The sequence below is a fragment of the Lynx canadensis genome, chromosome B3 (assembly GCF_007474595.2).
Source record: "Lynx canadensis isolate LIC74 chromosome B3, mLynCan4.pri.v2, whole genome shotgun sequence".
NCBI lineage: Eukaryota > Metazoa > Chordata > Mammalia > Carnivora > Felidae > Lynx > Lynx canadensis.
Genome location: NC_044308.2, coordinates 51975000 through 51988494, shown reverse-complemented (window position 1 = coordinate 51988494; position 13495 = coordinate 51975000). Strand labels below are relative to the sequence as shown.

Sequence of the window (13495 nt, the reverse complement as noted above, 5' to 3'; positions counted from 1 at the left end):
TTAGAGGGCATCAGAGTATTGTTACCAGATTAAGGATGCAGGGCAGAAAAAGCAATAGATTCTCCTACCTTCTCCCTGTCTCTAATTTCTTGTTCATCTAACCCACCTTTCCCATTTATGGCAGAATTACCTTTCTAAAGTACTAGTTGTATCATCTAAATGCCTCTCCTACTGCCTTTAACATAAATCCAAAGTTTTGGCATCCAATCAAGGCCTTCCTCAGCCTGGTGCTAACTTGTCTTCATTCCCTAGGCCTGTCAGATTTCTTCTACTTCCAAAGTGTGCCTGCACATTCATGCTTTGTACATTGTTGCTCTCTCATTCAGAAATTTTTTCCCTGATCTTCCTGATGGAATCAAGCCCAGGCTCAGATATTCCCTCTTCCAGTTGAAGCTTTCCTGATGTCCTCATTAACTGTTCTTTCCAATAAGAGCAGGTAATTTGCATTTCTGTTCTGGAAGTAATCATCTCATGCTGCTTTATGGTGTACTTACTCGATCCTCTCCTGCATGACTCCACTACAACAGTGGCTTTCAGACTCTTTTGACAACAGCATAGTTCATAGCAATAATGAGAGATAATACATTTTACACTGTTTATCCAATTGGCTCATTTATATATACTTTATTTCATCAATTTTAAGAAATAAGTCTTCTAGGGGAGCCTGGGTGGCTCAGTTGGTTGAGTGTCCGACTTCGGCTCAGGTCATGATCTCACGGTTCATGGGTTCTAGCCCCGCGTCGGCTCTGTGCTGACACCTCAGAGCCTGGAGCCTGCTTCCGATTCTGTGTCTCCCTCTCTCTCTCTGCCCCTCCCCGGCTCGTGCTCTGTCTCTGTCTCTGTCTCTCAAAAATAACAATTAAAAGAAAATAGGTCTTCTGTGTTAATATTTCTAAAACCAGGATGCAGCAACAGAGTATCATATTTTGATAAGCGTTTTCACTTATTTGTGTTGTTTTCACTTTCTTAATAGTACATAAAATAATGGCATGTCATGATTAATGACATTTCAGATTTGTTGAAATATAGTAGATAATGGAAACATAAGTTTCACAAAACAGTATTTACCCTTTATTATGGGCAATGCTCTCTAGTTTTTTATTCTATTTCCACAAGAAAAAATGCAAGTCATAATCCACCAAAATCACTTCACTACTCACTACTGGATCATAGCCTTCAGTTTGAAAAACTACTGAGAACTGAAACTATTTACAGCCACACAATAGGATTGAGAACGAAGACTGATGACATTAACATGCCTTTACAACTCCACCATTCACAGAAACTTGACTTCAATTCCAAGAAATTCTTGCCCAAGAAGATGAAGTTGCAAATAACTTAACTGCAGTTTCAGGAACTTCCTCAAAGTCCATTTATCTGAACAACAGACTATTGACTGACCTAGCCTTCGTCAGGATAAACAGCCTGCTCCTCAACAGATTACTCTTGGATTTGTCAAACAATTGTTTACTCTTCTAGGCTCCCTTCAAAACTCTCCCCTCCCTGTAATTGTCCTGAATGATATTATAAATTCAGTCCAGTCTCAATCATGCTTTCATTGAAAAGACTTGTCTTAAACCAGATGCCCTGAATCTTAGAACTATTCTACACATGGCGTCCCTTTCTGAGATGCTAAGACTGTCAACATAGTGGTATCACTTACTGTTGTAAGCAATAAACTTGGCTTTGATCAACAGGTTCTTTTGGTTGTCTTTGCTGGAAGTCAGGAGTTGACACTACATTACAAGCTCTCAAGGGAAAAGCAGTATTTATTTGTTTTCCTCCTATCTCCTGCTGGTGATCAAACATTGATGGACAAGGAAGAAAGGGTGTCTCAGGGATCTGAGGGTATCCTATTGCGGGGGCAGGAGGGATGTGTAATGGTCACACCTAAGGAGCTCTTGTTGCAGAGAGACTGCATCCACAAAATCTTGCGGTTGGAAACAGGCTCCCCCTTTCTCTTGGTTTTATCTACTCAACCTCTTCACACCTGGTACTCAGATGATACTGTTTAAATATAAAACATATAGAACACACCAGCTCTATCCCAACCACTTAACTTCAAGCTACTATGTGATATTTAAAGTGGTTATTTGCCTCAAGCTTGAAGATGGGCATAATAACGGTTAAGGGGCTACCAAACGTTTGGTTCTCACCAGGAATTATTAAGTATTGAAAAAATGTGCTGACCCGTGTCTCTAAATTGATAAATAACTACATAAATTTCCCATAAATGCTGGAAAGGCTCCTTGGACCAAATAAGTCGTGGTAAATAAAATTAAGTTTGCTTTCATCCAAGTAGTCCCAAGAAGGCACCAATCTACATTTCCCACTACATCTCACAGTACACCCCTTCCCAAATTCTGATTCAGGCCTAGTCCCAGCTCAGCAACAAGCCAGGTGCTCTCCTTCCTGTTTTAGCTCTCTCGCTGTTCCCAACGCAACAACACCCTCCCCCTCGTCTCCTCTGGTTATATCTCCTTCAGATCCAGCTGAGCCTCCTCTGGTTATATCTGCTCCTTCTGGTCCAGATGAAAGATCACCCGTGGCGACCTCACTTAGAAGCCCTCCTCCATACCCTCAGGCAGAATTAATAACCTTCTTAGCTTTTAGCCGCTAACAGCGTTGGCCTCATACTCAGGCTGCTACCTTCTAGCCAACCTGTCTTCAGGCCCAGGCTTTCTTGTTTCCCGGCCCATCCCTAAGCACACGGGCTTAGGCTCACTCCTCTCGGATGGCCCAATGGCTTGCCCGTAGTAGGTGAGCAAATAAACACTAGCAAGGAGTTTGGTCACTTTGTGCTATAGTGATGTGGCAAGGGCAGAGCACAGAGGGCCCGTCTGCCCACCTCCCACCCAGCCCCCGGCCCATCCCAGCCCACCTGAGGTGGCTGATGACACCGCGTGCCTCTCCCGCCGCCCCCGCAGCGCGCGGAACCCAGTCACCAGCGTTGGAAATTCCGGCGCGTGCAGGCGCTCGGGGCCGAGCGGGGGCGGGGGAACCCGTGGAGTGAGCCTGTGACGCGAGGGGGCGTGGCTCATGGATACCCCGCCCCCTCTCCCTCGCCCTCTCTCGCGGGTCGGGGTTACATGGCGGCGACTGCGGCAAAGCGAGAGCCTCGGAGACGCCGCTGCCGCCAGCACAGCCGGAGACCTGAGCCGACATTGGGGGCTGTCCGCGGGCCCCGCACTCCCTCGATGAGCCGGAGAAGTCCCGTGAGTGTGTGTGTGTACGTGTGCGGGGCGCGCCGGCGGGGCGGCTCTGGAGGGCGCCGCGGCGGGCCCGCCGGCGGCGGCGGAGCCGGCTCCTTCCTCCATTGTGTGTGACCCTCCGGCGGCCGCCGCTCAACAAGGCGCTTTTGTTCCGTCTCCGGCCCTCCCGCCCGCCGGCCCGCCCGCTCGGGCCTGGCCGGCCGCGTCCCCGCGCGAGCCGGCGGGCGGCGGGCCGGGGTCCCCGCTTGGGGCCGGCAGAGCGGCCGGCGCGCCCCTCCCACCCGTGCACGCCCCTCGCCGGCTGCCGGGCCCGGCCGCGCCCGCCGGCCCCGGGGCCCCGCTGCTCTCCGCTGCGGCACATGCCACCCGCTCCTGTGCTCCTCTGTTTTCTAAAGCCCGCCCCTTGCTGCGAGCTGCTGGCGATTGTGCGTCGTCCGGGAGTGGCGGCCCGGTTAGCGTGAGGTGGCGCGGAGTCTCGCCTTCTTGGCACGCTGCCTTCGAAATGCTCCCGCGTCTCCTCCCCCATCCCACTCCGGTGACTCGGCCTCAGCTGACTCCGGCCGGGCAAAGTCTCCAGTGGACTCGGCGAATTGCGTAGGCGCGCACCACTCAGCGCACCACTCACCCGCTGGTCTCAGATCCCCGAGTCTTCTGCCTAAGTTTTGAGTTGTAGCTGTAAATGAGGTAACAGAAAACTTGTCCCGAGTCGGAATTCCTAATTTCTTTCTCTAACCCCCCCCCCCCCCCCCGCCCTACTGCAGCCTTTCCTTAGCTGTGTTCGGGACTTGGAGCATTGGTCTGTGAAAGTACCCAAATGGAACTTGTTTTGTCAGTTCACTAAAACGGGCCTCTTCACTTGGCTGTGCGTTTTTATCTGATTTAGTGAGGTGCGTTGAAAAGTAAAGGTCTTCTAGCCTCCTTTGTTCCTTGGCTTAGCGAGACTCAACTGGTTCAGGTGTTAGGTGGGAGCTCTGTGAAGCAGGATCTTTTGATTCCTTTCCTGTTTCATTTATCTTTTGCTTGCTCATTGGCAAAGATCCAATGAAGTGGTGGAATTAGCTTTATTGCGTTTGCAATTCATGTTGTTTTCTTCAGTGCTAACAAATGCTCTTAAAAGTCCGTATTAACTTTTTAACGATGCAAGATGATTTGTCAAGGGAAAAAAAATTAACGGGGGACAAAATGGAGCTCAGACAGCTTCAGAGTAATTTTCTGATTGCTTGTTTCTTCTAGCCTTGTTCTGTTTTAAAGTTCTGATTGGATATATTCTCTCTTAAGCGTTGGGAAACTGAGATGGAAAGAGTAATCTGACAGGAAGAATGTAGGGTCCAAACAGGGCCTGGCCCTGAAAAGGAACGGCTTCTAGAGTTTCTTCTTAGAAATGTCAGGTTTAATGTGTGAAAAGTAATTTTGAACTGGGTGGAAGAATTTCTAACCTCTCTAACAAGTCGTCGTTCAAACACGTTTATGAAGGGCTTGCTTGCAGTGTGCCAAGGAGTGTAAAGTCCTTTCACGTATATATGTTACATCACTTAGTAAGAATTGCCTGGTGAACTTGTAAAATTGCTTATTGGTGTTCTAAATTCAGTAATTGTAGTCATCTAGGAAATATGCCAGATTTGAGCAGGACATGTTTTATTATTAGATGTTACTGTTAAGCAAAAAAAAAAAAAAAAAAAAAATCTCTGGGAAATAGGGAATTGTTTATAAAAACCTTTATATATGACCATATTTTGGAGTTCATTTACATGCAAAAGAGGATTAATGTAGTGGTTTGGCTACTTTTTGTGATTAAGAAAGAATCTGAAGAAGATTGATTTGAAGATGAGTTAATTTTGCGATAGAAACAGCACATGTTCTCATGACAAGTGTTAGTACTAAATGTGTTGCAGTGTTTTGCATAAGTTCATTAAGCATCGTGAGAATTCATAACTGACAAAATAGTAAGTGTTTGCTGACTCAGGGTACATTACTGAAGGGGATGGGGGTCTGGTAGGAGGAAGCTTAGAAGTGTGGCAAGTTTTGAGTTGGATGATGACTCATACTGCCCACGGACTGCTACGTGGCCCTTTTTTTTTTTATACACTGTATTTTTTTAAATGATAGGGCTAAAATGTTTCTGTCTACATCATAATTCTCTCAAGAGGAGCCACAGTTTCTCTAAGAGTAATGGCTTCTTAAATTGCATTTTAAAAGAAGGTCATATAACCTACAGGTGGAATTTTGTAACATTTGTTGAGAGGTAAAATTAATTGCTGGTCAGTTGCTATGATTAAACGTTTGATACCAGCAGTTCTTCCCTTATTGAGAGATTTGTTAAGGATTATTTAAAAACAGAACTTTTGTGGTATGGGTAGAAATTAACCTTATGTTCTCATTGGTAATTTAAAAGTTATCTTTAATATCTAGAAATTAGTTTAAATAAATGTAAAGGTGCAGAAATATTAATCGGATATAGCTCTGAACATGAGCATTTCACTCTGATACAATTATACATAGTGCTTTCTCCTGATCTACATGAATTTTCTGTTTTAATAAAGACAACTTGAAGTAGGTGTTGTTATAGGCACTTTTTCATCAGTGCTTTTTTCCCCCAAGTTTATTTTTAATTTTTAAGTAGTCTCTACACCCAACATGGGGCTCGAATTCACAACCCTGAGGTCAGGAGTCCCATGCTCCACTGACTGAGCCAGCCAGGCACCCCTCATCAGTCTTTTTTTTAAAGACCAGCAGAATGTAAGGTTCCAAATTTAGGACTCAAACTGAAATTTGGTAACGAGATATTTTGACAGAGTTTTAAAGCCACCGTTTAGCAGGTTGGCTTAAAATAAGACTGAGGGGGAAAAAAGATTGAGGAGAATAGCAGTTGTTTTAAAAGTGAGAAGAAAAACTCCCCATCCCCTAGGTTTTCTTCTCAAAGTGATTTATTTGAAGACTTTTGCAGATAGTAAGGTGTACTGTTAATGTGAATTAAATCTTTGGAAAGATTTTGGAAGATCCTTCCATGATTTATACAGAAGTTTAATGAAGTGTAAATTAAACTTTGTATTTCCCACTAAAGGAAGTCTGAAAATACAAATGTAAAAGTATCGTATATTTTCTTTCAAAACATCCTATCACCTAGAGGTTGAACATGTATTTCCAGGTTTAAAAAAAAATTTTTTTTAAGTATATTTATTTATTTTGAGAGAACAAGTGGGTGCACAAGCAGGGGCAGGGCAGAGAGAGCAGGAGAGACCGAATCCTAAGCAGGCTCTGTGCTGTCAGCACAGAGCCCGATATGGGGCTCAAACTCACATGAGATCATGACCTGAGCTGAGATCAAGAGTAAGATGCTTAACTGACTGCTCTCCGCGCCCCCCCCCAGTATTATCTTTTTAAGAGTATAGGTAATTACCTGTCATTCATAATTCAAAATTTATGAACAAACTGGATACCTTAGCCTGTCTCCTTTCCATGAGATCCTTATGAAACGGTGAGCCACACCTCTGCGGTCCAGTTCCTTGTTCGCATTGCCCATTTGAACCATGTGTTACTCTAGGACTCCTGTTAAAATAGATGTCTCAAAATAAGTTCTTTGTGGCATTGTTGGCTGCCCTGTGTCAGCTCCTTCAGCCTGTTTTGTGGGCTGTTAACATTACTCTGTAGCTTGCTAGTGGTATGGGGATTTTGGTCAGTATTATTGCTCAGAGACGTGACTGAAACTTTACAAAAACAAAACAACATAATATTATTGTAGTTAATGGCTTTTCCCAGGGAGTTGGCTTTTCATGTGGAGCTGATGCTTTTAAGGTAACAGTGTATGGGCTGAGTCCAGCATCAAGTTTTTTCTTCCATAAGCTGTGTATTTAGAAAATATAGTGTGCCCCGCTGATGGTTCTTAAAAGGTTTGTCTTTCATACATGTCAGCCCTTTAAATCTATTTAAGGATTTAAAAGTGTACAGAGATTGAACATTTATATAGCAAATCAGATTTTTCCATTGATTTTCATTTAAAGTTAGTATGTCATTTCATGGGAAAAAATGGTAGCACAAAAGTTGTTTGTTAGAATACTTCAGGGAAGAAACTTCCTCTGCTGAGAATGAAATCTCTGCATTTAATTCTGTATCAACTATAAAATATTAGCGTTTACAGAGGAGTCATGGCCATTATCTTACCCCAGGTACATGATAGCTGAGGAACCCGAGGCCCAGAGAGAACTAACATCTTACTACTCAAAGTGTTATTTCTGAACCAGCAGTATTAACATCACCCAGAAATTTGTTAGTGCAGAGTTCTCCACCCCATCCCAAGACCTACTGAATTAGAATCTACATTTTCAGGGCGCCTGGGTGGCGCAGTCGGTTGGGCGTCCGACTTCAGCCAGGTCACGATCTCGCGGTCCGTGAGTTCGAGCCCCGCGTCAGGCTCTGGCTGATGGCTCAGAGCCTGGAGCCTGTTTCCGATTCTGGTCTCCCTCTCTCTCTGCCCCTCCCCGGTTCATGCTCTGTCTCTCTCTGTCCCAAAAATAAATAAAAACGTTGGAAAAAAAAATTAAAAAAAAAAAAAGAATCTACATTTTCATAGGACTCTTAGGTGATTCAAATGCACACTCATTTCTAGAAGCTCTGCTAAATGATGTATATTTAGTTGCTTAACTGGTTAGTGACTGATTTGGAAAATTCAGGTTTTCTGAGTTGCTCCTTTTATTGGGTCTCCTGAAAAAAGTCAAAAGGGAGATTGAAGCTCTAATTGATCACTGTTCAATAGAACTTTCTGTGATGATGGAAGTGTTGTATTCTTTGTTGTCCAGTGAGGTAGCCACTAGTCACATGTAACTCTTGAGCACTTTATGATGCCTAGTGCACCTGAGGAACTGAATGTTTAACTTAATTTTATTTATTTATTTTTAATGTTTATTTTTGAGAGAGAGAGAGAGAGAGACAAAGCACAGACAAGGGAGGGGCAGAGAGAGAGGGAGACACAGAATCTGAAGCAGGCTCCAGGCTCTGAGCTGTCAGCACGGGGCTTGAACTCACGAACTATGAGATCATGACCTGAGCTGAAGTCGGACACTCAACCGACTGAGCCACCCGGGCGCCCCTGTTTTAATTATATTTAAATAGCTGCGTGTAGCTAGTGGCTACCATATTGGACAGTGCAGATCTAGATGATTTTTGCCTGTACCAAATTTAAAATAATCTAAGGTGTAATTTAATAACTGATTAGGCTCAGTTTAATAATTTCCTTCTTGGGGCACCTGGATGGCTCACTTGGTTAAGCAGCCAACTCTTGATTTCAGTTCAGGTCATGATCTCACTGTTCCTGAGATTGAGCCCCGCCCGCGTAGGGCTGTGTGCTGGCAGCATAGAGCCTGCTTGGGATTCTCTCCCTGTCTGCCTCCCCCACCACACCACTCGCTCACTCTCTCAAAATAAATAAATATTAAAAAATAATTTCCTTCTTCATTTACAAATTGGAAAGATGGTTTCTAACTGCTTGCTTTTCCATTATACCCAGATATGATTTTAGTAGTTAATATAAAGTACTGCCAGTTTTCTGATTGATACTGTTGTATTTAGTAGATAATGTAAGTTGCAAGAATGTATGTTTTCTGGTTTGTCTTAATAAAGATATTTTCACTCAGATTAAAAAAATTAAAGGGGCGTCTGGGTGGCTCAGTCAGTTAAGTGTCTGACTTCGGCTCAGGTCAGGATCTTACGGTTCTGAGTTTGAGCCCAGCATCGGGCTCTGTGCTGACAGCTCAGAGCCTGGAGCCTACTTTGGATTCTGTGCCTCTCTCTCTGCCCCTCTCCCGGTCACACCCTGTCTCTCTTGCTCAAAAATAATAAAATAAACATTAAAAAATTAAAAATAGTTGTTAAATAAATGTGCTTTAATTATCTTGTAAATAGTATCGAGGGGATAGTTTTTGCCTCTGGTCTAGTACCTCCAGCCTTGTTGGCACTTGTTGATAGCTGCCAGATTGATCTGCCATTTTTAAAAAATGTTTTATTTATTTTTGAGAGAGAGAGCACGAGTGCAAGAAAGTGGGGGAGAGGCAGAGAGAGAGGGTGACAGAGGGTCTGAAAGGGGTTCATGCACTGACAGTAGAGTGCCCAATATGGGGCTTGAACTCAGAAGCCACGAGATCATACCCTGAGCCAAAATAAAGAGTCAGATGCTTAACCGACTGAGCCACCTAGGCACCCCTGCCATTTTTTATATTATTTCCAGGTGCAGAAACATTGACTGATTCTTAACTTCGCACATTAGGCACAGGGAAGAACTAACCCTAAAGAAAATCAGACTGGCCAGTGTCCAGATCTTCACATGTAGTATGTATGTGATTTCAGTGAAGTTGCTTTCTCTCTCAGAGTATCAGTACTTTTGTTTGTAAAATAAGATTTGCAAGGTACTAGTTCTGAGTAGCAGAAATAATTTGTCACTTAGAAAATGCCTCGCGCTTAATACATACTTAGTAAATACAAATTGCCTTCCTAAGACCTCCTGGTTAGCTTTTATGGCCTTCTGTAATTTAGTCTTATGCTTAAGATTTCAACCAGGCTTAAGGCATAGTGTAATTTTAGATTTTACTGGTTTCCACTGGTTGCTGTAACTTCATGCTTTGCTTCACTCGTGTCATATCCCTTGTAGATTCTTCCACGTGAGCTCTGCTTTCCTTCTCTTGGCTTCTTAAGGACTCATCTCTTGGTTGTATCATGAATTTTTCCCTTTCTACTGGGTCGTCTTTATTAGTACATAAATGTGCTCTGAACTATCTAATGTGGTAGCCACTGGCCACATGTGCTATTTAAATAAAATTTATTGAGGAAAAACAATCAGTTTCTCAGCCTTCTAACCATATTTCATTTGTTCAGTAGCCATATGTGGCTGATTGGCTACCATATTGAACAGTATGTCTATAGAAATGTTACATACCCTCTCCTGATTGATTGCACATTCTCCTCTAGCTACTGTCTAATTTCTCATTTCTCTGATTGTCTTTGAAGCAAAATTTCAAGGGTTGTCTTTGCTCTCTCCTCTTTGCTCCTCAGCCTGCTCTAGACTGGCCTGTGTCACCATCTCAACCCCATGAAATTGCTCTAATCAAGATACCAGTGACTTTTGATTTACCAAATTCATCTTACTGGATCTTGTAATAGAATTCAGTATAGTTGACTACTGTTTTCTGCATATTCACCTGCTTTTCTTAGCTTATGAGACATATATTCTTGTTTTTCTGCTACCTCACACCTTGTTAAAATTTTTTACAGGCTTCTGTCCTCTACCTGCCTCCACATATTGGCATATCCCAGAGTTTAGTTCTGGGCCTCCCCCAACCCTTTCTAAATTCTTTCCCCAGCTGGTCGACTCATTCAACTTAAGTACTGTCTACCGTGGATAATTCTCAGATTTACATTTAGACTTCTCACCTGAGCTCCAGACATTATCCAGTGTGTACCTGATACTACCACTCAGTTACCTAAACAGACACTATGTAAATAGGCTTAACATATCCAAAATAGAACTTTTTCCCATATTATTCTTCTTCCAGTCTTCCCCATCTCAGTAATTGGCACCTAGGTGTTGTCCTTAAGTCCTCTTTCCCTTATCCCCCATATCTAATCCATCACCAGGTTCTCTTAGTCTCCAGAATATTGTTTGAATCTCTCTCCTATTTTACATCTTGATTGCTACCATCCTAGTTTTAGCCACCATCATCTCACTTGGCCTACTGAAAATAGCTTTTAACTGGTTCTACTTTCACTGTATTATCTTCAGTCCATTCTCCTACCAGTGGCCAGAATTCATCTTTTTAAAATGTAAATGAAACTGTGCCAGTCGTCTGCTTAAATCCTTCATAGCTTTCCTTTGTGCTTACTGTAAAATTCAGAGCCTCATGTGTTATTTTTCTACTTGTCTAGTTTTAACTCCACATCACTCCCCCCTCTCTTTGCTCAGGATGCTGTGGCTACACTGCCATCCTTTCCTCCAAAATACCACGTTCTTTCCTTCTTTAGGTTGTATTTGCTGTTTTCTCTGCTTGGAATGCTCTGCTCCCATCTCATAGCAATGCTGGTACCGTCTCATTTAGATTTCAGCTTCTTAGATGGCCATTTCCCAGACACTCAATCATAGCACTTAGATAAATCTGGAGTTATGTTATTTCTTTGTTAATCTGTCCTCACTAGATTGTAAACTAGATTGTAAACTCTTTGGAAGTAGAAGAACCTTAAGTGTCTTAATATGCACTGTGCCATCAAATAGTGCCTGACACATGCCAGGTACTCAGTAAATTAAATTTTTGTGGACTATAGAAAATGTTTGATTCCTTTAAGCTTCTAAAAGGGAAAACTACATTAAAGATTGTGTTGTCAATGTAACATGTGATTCTGGCCTGGGTCCTTTAGCTCTCAAGTACATTATTGGTATAATTGCAGAAACTTAAATGGGATCTGAGTATTCGATAGTAGTATTATACCAGTGTTAATTTCCTGATCTTGATTACTTTTTGGTTATACAGAAGAGTGTCCTGTCTGTAGGAAATATATTGTACTCTGTAAGAGGTGGGGGAGTGTTTACTGGTCAATAAAAAAAAAAATGCATTAGTATTTGAGAGAAGGTCATGGGCTTTAGTTTGCAACCTGAGATTCAAATCATGGCTCTTTCATTGATGTGTGATGTTGAATGCATTATTTAAATTGTCTGAAATAAAGATCATAAAATCCATTTTACAGCCTTGTTAGGATTTAGTATAAGAGTATATGTCCAGTACAATAGTTGCCACATAATACATTCTTAATCAAGTTTGTTATTTCAATGAAAATATGTATATCTTGATTAACATGGTTAATTTCCATTTCTTTCGGAATTACCAATGAATCTGTAATGTTTAATGTATTGGTTTATATTATGATTGATGTAAAAGTATAAAAGAACCTCTTGAGAAACTAAGTCATTACTTGCAGTTGTTGATTTATTTAGTTTTCCTTTTTTCCCTTCCTTTTACTCTCCATTGATGGACATGTTATTAAGTAAACATAATGACCAAAAAGGAAGAAGGTGTTTTAAGGATAACCTGTGAGCCTTTTACTAGTCATCACAGTCTTTTAAAATATTATAAATTATTTCACCAATTCTGTAAACCTTAGAATTGCATGATTCAGTTCACCCCTTTCCAGCACTTTGTGCTCTTGTTGTCTTAAAATTTATTTCTACATGTGCTGTAAACCCCATGATACATTATTATTTTTGCTTTAAATAATCAGTAATCTCTTAAAGACATTTAAACATGTAGATGTTTTTTGTTTTAAGATTTTTTATATTCTCCAGTTATTTACCCTTTCTGGAGATTTTGTTCCTTTCTGCAGCTTCCATTTGTTGTCATTTTCCTTGAGCCCAAGAACTTTTAGCATTTCTTTAGCAAAAGTCTGAGGGAGACCAATTCTTGTCACTTTTGTCTCTTTGAAAATGTCTGTATTTCATCTTCACTTTTGAAATGTATTTCCCTAGATACAGAATTCTGGGTTAATATTTCCTTTTTTTTTTTTTTTTTTTTTGGCACTTGAAAGATGACGTTAGGTTGTCTTCTGGCTTTCATCGTTTCTAGTGATAAATCAGTCATCCTATTCATTCTTCTCTTAATATATTTAACTCTTTTTTACCTGGTTGCTTTTAGAGGAGCTCTTTTTTTTTTTTTCCTCTTCCATTTTCAACAATTTGGCTATGATCTGCCTAGGTATGAATTTCTTTATATTTATCCTGCTTGTCTTGCATTGAGTTGTTGAGTCTGTGAGTAGGTGTCTTTTGTCAGTTTTGGAAAGTCTTTGTTGACTATCTCTTCATATATTTCTACCCTGTCAGCTTTCTGAATCTGTTCAGCCTAGCTGTTAGCTCGTGGGACTGCTTGGACATTTCTTTGCTTTCTAGTACCACTTCAGGTTTTCTGTACTTTGTGTTTTTGCCCTGTGTATTTGCTTTAGGAAGAACATCTGCCTTATACTCAGAATGCATTGCTTCCTGACTTGTCCCTCGCCACCGCCCTCAGAGGGCAGCTGCCTTGGATGTGTTGGAGGCCCATATGCTTCATGAGATTCTCTCTCAGCTTTCCTGCCTTACCCTCAGATTTTTGTTCTCAGTGACGACCTGTGGGGAAGAGTTGGCGGGTGGGACTTGAAGCTGGGCCTCCTCTGAATTCTAATGTTTGCTGAAACCACATGTAGCTATTAAAGTTGGTTATAAATTTGGTTGGTTTCTTCTCAGTTTTGTTAGTGGTAAATTATTTACTTTGCCAGGAATG

General features: G+C 41.8%; 2 protein-coding genes across 6 annotated transcripts in view; one reads left to right on the top strand and one right to left on the bottom strand.

The window, feature by feature from the left end:
- The window catches only part of LEO1 (LEO1 homolog, Paf1/RNA polymerase II complex component), an 81111-nt gene extending 78158 nt beyond the window's left edge, over positions 1-2953 (bottom strand). For 2 of the 3 annotated variants that reach the window (XM_030318171.1, XM_030318173.1), the window contains exon 1: positions 2882-2923. The gene's annotated coding sequence lies outside the window, so the exon portion shown is untranslated. Of the gene's footprint in view, positions 1-2881 lie in introns of all 3 variants that reach the window. The other variant, XM_030318172.1, reaches the window with a different exon arrangement.
- Positions 2954-3046: 93 nt separating this feature from the next.
- The window catches only part of MAPK6 (mitogen-activated protein kinase 6), a 36508-nt gene continuing 26059 nt past the window's right edge, over positions 3047-13495 (top strand). The window contains exon 1 of one of the 3 annotated variants that reach the window (XM_030318167.2): positions 3047-3215. The gene's annotated coding sequence lies outside the window, so the exon portion shown is untranslated. Of the gene's footprint in view, positions 3216-3690; positions 3897-13495 lie in introns of those variants that run through there. The other 2 variants (XM_030318169.1, XM_030318168.1) reach the window with 2 other exon arrangements.